The sequence below is a fragment of the Physeter macrocephalus genome, chromosome 2, assembly GCF_002837175.3.
Source record: "Physeter macrocephalus isolate SW-GA chromosome 2, ASM283717v5, whole genome shotgun sequence".
NCBI classification, from domain to species: domain Eukaryota; kingdom Metazoa; phylum Chordata; class Mammalia; order Artiodactyla; family Physeteridae; genus Physeter; species Physeter macrocephalus.
Window position 1 is genome coordinate 82514316 of NC_041215.1, and position 6818 is coordinate 82521133.

General features: G+C 40.0%; 1 protein-coding gene across 1 annotated transcript in view; it reads left to right on the forward strand.

Moving 5' to 3' along the window:
* The window catches only part of AGPS (alkylglycerone phosphate synthase), a 148953-nt gene that overhangs the window by 10092 nt on the left and 132043 nt on the right, over positions 1 to 6818 (forward strand). The window lies entirely within an intron of this gene.

Here is a 6818-nt window from a genome sequence, read left to right on the forward strand (position 1 = left end):
CGGCATGTGGGATCTTCCCAGACCGGGGCACGAACCTGTGTCCCCTGCATCAGCAGGCGGACTCTCAACCACTGCGCCACCAGGGAAGCCCCAATTTTTAGTTTTTTGAGGAACCTCCATACTGCTTTCCATAGTGCTGCCCAGTTTACATTCCTACCAACAATGCACAAGCGTTCCCTTTTCTCTGCATCCTCACCAGTGCTTGTTTATTGTCCTTTTGATAATAACCATTCTGACAGTTGTGATGTGATAACTCATTGTAGTTTTTGATTTGCATTTCCCTCATGATTTGTGATGTTGAGCATCTTTTTATGTGTCTGTTGGACATCTGTATGTTTTCTTTGGAAAAATGTCTATTCAGGTTCTCTGCCATTTTCTTTTTTTTTTTTTGTGGTATGCAGGCCTCTCGTTGTGGCCTCTCCCGTTGCGGAGCACAGGCTCCAGACGCGCAGGCTCAGCGGCCATGGCTCATGGACCTAGCTGCTCTTCGGCATGTGGGATCTTCCCAGACCGGGGCACGAACCCGTGTCCCCTGCATCGGCAGGCGGACTCTCAACCACTGCGCCACCAGGGAGGCCCTCTGCCAATTTTTAAATTGGGTTGTTTGGGGCTTTTTGAAGTTGAATTGTGAATTCTTTGTGTAGTTTGGATGTTGACCCTTATTGGATATATTGTTTGCAGATATTTTCTCCCATTCAGTAGGCAGTTGTTGATAGTTTCCTTCACTGTGCAAAAGCTTTTTAGTTTGATGTAGTCTCATTTGTTTATTTTTGCTTGTTTCTCTTGCCTGAGGAGACATATCCAAAAAAGTATTAAGACTGATGTCAAAGAGTGTACTGCCTGTGTTTTTTTTTCCAGGAGTTTCATGGTTTGAGTTCTTAAATTTAAGTCTTTAACCCTTTTTGAGTTTATTTTTGTATGTGGTGTGAGAATATAGTCCAAGCAGATTCTTTTGCAAGTTGCTATTCAGTTTTCCCAGCACTGTTTATTGACGGGACTGTCTTTTCTCACCTCCTCTGTCATAGATTAATTGAACATATAAGTGTGGGTTCATTTCTGGGCTCTCTGTTCTGTTCCATTGATCCATGTGTATGTTTTTGTACCAGTACCATACTGTTTTGATTACTTCAGTTTGAAATCAAGGAGTATAATATCTCTGGCTGTGTTCTTTCTCAAGTAGAGAAAGGTGCTTTTGGCTATTTGGGGTCTTTTGTGTTTCCATACAAATTTTAGAATTATTTGTTTTAGTGTGAAAAATGCAATTGGTATTTTGATAGGGATTGCGTTGAATCTGTATATTGCATTGGGTAGTGTGATTGTTTTAACAATATTACTTCTTTCAATCCATGAGCACAGTGTATCTTTCCATTTGTTTGAGTCATCTTCAGTTTCTTTCATCACTGTCTTACAGTTTTAAAGTACAAGTCTAGGGCTTCCCTGGTGGCGCAGTGGTTGCGAGTCCGCCTGCCAATGCAGTACACACCATTCTTTAAAAAATAATGTATTATTTAACATCTACCAGAAACCTTGGTAGATATTTTCCAGAAGGAAAAACCTGAGTTAACCTCTTGTAAATGTTTCCCAGGAGGACATCTGAAGCCTTTAAGAGCTGATGCATTTCTGCAACAAGGTTATTTGCTCAAGTGACCTGACTTATGATTTAACGTCATTTGGCAAAATTAGAGCTTATTTTAGTAGTTATGCTGAATGAAATACTTAGCCTGCATTGAGTTCCTAGCTAGAAATTCTAGTAATAGTAGTAATAGGAGTTTTAATTTGATTAAGTCCTAATATACCAGGTACCCTCCTGAGGCTTTATGTACATTATCTTATTTAATTTTTAGAGTAGCTCTGAAAAGGAGGTGACACTATATGTATGTTACGGGTGAGGAAGTAGAGGCTTAGAGTAGTTAATTTGTCTAAAGTCATGCAGTTACGAAATAAAAGAGACAGCATTTCAACTCTGATTTGTCTTCCTCCAGAGGCTGCGTTTCTTCCCCTATGCAATATTACTGCACTTGATGTTGTTCTCTAGGGGAAATTACCTCCTTGGTTGTCATCAAGCTATTTTCTTTGTCATCCAAGTTGCACATCTTTTGTTATTGAATAGATCATGATCATATACAGTGTCATAATTAAGAGAACATTAGTTTATATTGTACTTATTATATAAATTATAAAATATATGATCCTGTCAAAATGAAATTCATAATATATACAATGGAATATTTCTCAGCCATAAAAAGAAACAAAATTGAGTTATTTGTAGTGAGGTGGATGGACCTAGAGTCTTGTCATACAGTGTGAAGTAAGTCAGAGAGAGAAAAACAAATACCGTATGCTAACACATATACATGGAATCTAAAAAAAAAATGATTCTGAAGAACCTAGGGGCAGGACAGGAATAAAGACGCAGACATAGAGAATAGACTTGAGGACACAGGGCGGGGGAAGGGTAAGCTGGGACGAAGTGAGAGAGTGTCGTGGACTTATATATACTACCAAATGTAAAATAGATAGCTAGTGGGAAGCAGCCGCATAGCACAGGGAGATCAGCTCGGTGCTTTGTGACCACCTAGAGGGGTGGGATAGGGAGGGTGGGAGGGAGGCACAAGAGGGAGGAGTTAAGGGGATATATGTATATGTATAGCTGATTCACTTTTTTATAAAGCAGAAACTAACACCCCATTGTAAAGCAATTATACTCCAATAAAGAAAAAAAGAAAATATAATGCATTGTTTAAAAAGATAGACCAACCTGTTTCCTTTTGTGAGTGAATTTTGCTGTTTGATTTGTGAGAGAAAATGGTGTCAAGAATAAAAGGGAAAGAGGAGGAGGACTGTGGAAGACGCCAGATCAGAGGAGAAAGGAGGAGAGGAGAAGTAATGGGGGATTTACTGCCTGGGTGTAAATTAACTATCTTTGGACTGTAAATGAATAAGAAACCCTGAAGACTTAATCTCCATGGTTATTTGGTATCATACTTCTCTTAGATTGGAAGTATCATTTTGAGATGGACCACATCTTCTGTAAATAGACTTCATCATGTCAGGAAGTTTCTACTATAGAGCCATCTACCTTCTGGTCACTTAATAAAAATATCTAGTAATAAATTAAGTGATCTTTTTTTAGGATGCAGAGAAATGGAGTGCTGTTGTAGTCAGATGAGATACTTTATGGAACCGTTTAAAAGCGAGTGCTGGGGCTTCCCTGGTGGTGCAGTGGTTAAGAATTCACCTGCCAATGCAGGGGACTCAGTTTCGATCCCTGGTCCAGGAAGATCCCACATGCCACGGAGTAGCTAAGCCCGTGCGCCACAACTACTGAGCCTGTGCTCTAGAGCCCGTGTGCCACAACTACTGAAGCTCGCGCGCCTAGAGCCTGTGCTCCGCAACAAGAGAAGCCACCGCAATGAGAAGCCCGCGCAGTGCAATGAAGAGTAGCCCCCGCTCGCTGCAACTAGAGAAAGCCAGTGTGCAGCAAGGAAGACCCAACGCAGCCAAAATAAATAAATAAATAAATAAATAGCAAGTGCTAAGCAAGTATTACTCCTTTTGGTTTATTTTCTTATTACTGAAATAAGATACTAATAATAAACTAATCTTCAACAGATTATGTTAATTTCAAATCCAAACCAAATTAAGGTATTCTGAGTAGGGTTTACTCTCTTTATTTATTGGGCTTTAGGGGTAATATTTAGTTATACCTCTCTCCCACATCTGAGTTCAAAATCAGTTGAGAAGTAAGAGTCAGAATATAGACAGATGGAGTAAAAATGTCAGCTTTATTACCAATAAAGCTGGTTGGAGTACATGGCTTGGATCTGGGCTACCTAATATTTACCCTGAATTAGCTATGCTTAGTCACAGGTAGTGCTGGACCACAGATTTCCTCTGCAAGGGCAGAGTCAGCTCTGGGAAGCCTCATACATGGCACTGAGAGACTAGAGTATAACCTCTCCATAGCCGATAGATTGTAGAGAGAGAAAAACAGCTGACCCCAGGTGCTTAGTGCCTCCTCTCAGGAGCCACTAACCAGGTAAGTCACTCTTCCCATGAGAAAGAGTGAATGTGTGAGGGCTGGGGAGAGGCCAGGACTGTTACCTTTCTGAATTCCCTCCACATGGGAAACTGGAGGCTGGAGAATGGAGGTTTTGCTGGAATGTTTTTGGAGAAATTAAGGGAAAGGGCTGAAAACTTTTTGGTAAATAAACAGTCTTCCACCTATATCATTTGCATGTATTATCCCCGTTGCCTACTGGATATATTATAGTTTCCTTGGTAGGGCAGTTAGCGTCCTCCAGGAGGATCTGTCTAAATCAGCCTTTCCAGGCTGTCTCTTATTTCCTTGATACCTACTGTGTACTCTAGCTACATACCAGAATTATTGCTGTTCCCAGAACATGGTCTTCCCTGCCCTTTTTCTTTTTTTGATATGTTAGTGTGTCTCAAAGTATAGTACACATAGCACTGATGGTCCTGAGATAATTTGGGGTGGTACAAACCTTATTTGGATAGTTAAAATGTTTGTATATATACTGAGTTTTGTTAAACTTTATTGAACTCTTACAAATTTATTATAAAAGTAAATGCACAAATCTTAAGTTTACAGCTTACTTTTTTTTTTTAATTTTATTTTTGGCTGCATTGGGTCTTTGTTGCTGCGTGTGGGCTTTCCCTAGTTGCGGCGAGCGGGGTCTGCTCTTTGTTGTGGTGCATAGGCTTTGCATTGCAGTGGCTTCTCTTGCCGCGGAGCATGGGCTCTAGGTGCGCGGGCTTCAGTAGTTGCAGCACACGGGCTCAGTAGTTGTGGCACGCAGGCCCTAGAGCACGCAGGCTTCAGTAGTTGTGGCGTGTGGGCTCAGTAGTTGTGATACGCAGGCCCTAGGGTGCACAGGCTTCAGTAGTTGTGGCGTGTGGGCTCAGTAGTTGTGGCTTGCAGGCTCTAGAGCGCAGGCTCAGTAGTTGTGGCGCACGGGCTTAGTTGCTCCACGGCATGTGGAATCTTCTCGGTCCAGGGATCGAACCTGTGTCCCTTGTGTTGGCAGGTGGATTCTTAACCACTGAGCCACCAGGGAAGTCCTTTTGCTTAGTTTTCTTAAAAGAAAAACATTAACGTCTGACTTTGATTCTCTTCTCTTAAGCATTCGTATATTTAATTCTAGGTCTTTCTGTAGTTGAAATATGCTTACTCATTAAGCAAGGCTGTTACCATTCTAGGTAACTGCAGTTACTTTTGACAAGGGAGTTTTGCCTCTTGAGTGAGATCATCTTAACACTCACTAAGAAAAATACTGTGTTGTAAATAATATTTGGCCTTGCCAGCATATCTCAAGTTACTAACCAGAGATTTGGGCCAGGATGCTGACTGGATTCTTGTCAGTAACTTTACTGGGACTCTCCAAACTCTATTTATAGTTGCCACGTCAGCCACCTCATACCACCAAGTGGGGAGCGTTCATGTATTTCAGGACCTTGTAATCAAGTGATACGAATTATTTAATTTTTATATTCACAGTTTGCAACTCCCAGTCAGATTGATTATGTGGTTGGATTTTTCATTTCTTCTAAAGATGTTTGAACTTTATAGGAATCCAGCATCAGGGATATTAAAATGACACCCACTTGAATTCTATTCTGCTGTCAACTCATATTTTATAAATTACTGTCCACTAGAGCTTTCTGTGATGATGGAAATATTCTGTGGTCTTTACTGTCCAATACGGTAGCCACTAAGCACATGTGGCCATTAAGCACTTGAAATTAAGGGGCCATTAAGCAGCTAGTGTGACTGAGGAGCTGAGTTTTAAATTTTGTATACTTTTAATTAATTTAAATTTAAGTAGGCACATATGGCTAGTGACACTATGTTAGCACAGCTATAGTTTGAAACTTAACTCATTATCTATCTTTTCTTGTTCCCAAATGAAGTTACTGTTCTGAGTTTTCTTATTTCTCTAAGTCTTAGCACCAGTTCTATAGTCACATCCTTCAACCCTTACTCTTGAACTTCTTTCCATTTTTTTTTTCTTTTTTCCAACTTTTAAAAATTGAAGGATAATTGACTTAACAATGCTATATTATTCTCAGGTGTACAATTTAATGATTTGATATTTTTATGCATTACAAAATGATCACCACGTTAAGTCTACTTACCGTCTGTTACCATACAAAATTATTTACTGACTTATAATCCTTAATTGTACATTACATCTCCATAATTTAATTTTTTTTAATAACTGGAAGTTTGTATTTCTTAATCTCCCTCACCTATTTCACTCATCCCCCACAACATCCTTCCCTCTGGCAACCACTATCAGTTTTTTCTCTGTATTAATGAGTCTCATTTTTTAAATTTTATGTTTGTCATTTGTTTTGTTTTTTAGATTCTACATATAAGTGAAATCATACAGTATTTGTCTTTCTCAGTCTGACTAATTTCACCTAGCATAATACCCTTTAGGTCCATCCATGTCATCACAAATGGCAAGATTTCATTCTTTCTTATGGCCAAGTAATATTCCACTGTGTGCGCGCCATATATTTTCTTTATCTGTTCACCTATTGATAGACACTTAGGTTGCTTCCATATCTTGGCTTTTGTAAATAATGCTGCAATGAACATAGGGGTGCATATATCTTGGATCATATGGTGGTTCAATTTTTAGGTTTTTTTTTTTTTTTTTTTTTTTTTTGTGTGATATGTGGGCCTCTCACTGGTGTGGGCTCTCCCGTTGCGGAGCACAGGCTCCGGACGCGCAGGCTCAGCAGCCATGGCTCACGGGCCCAGCCGCTCCGCGGCATGTGGGATCTTCCTG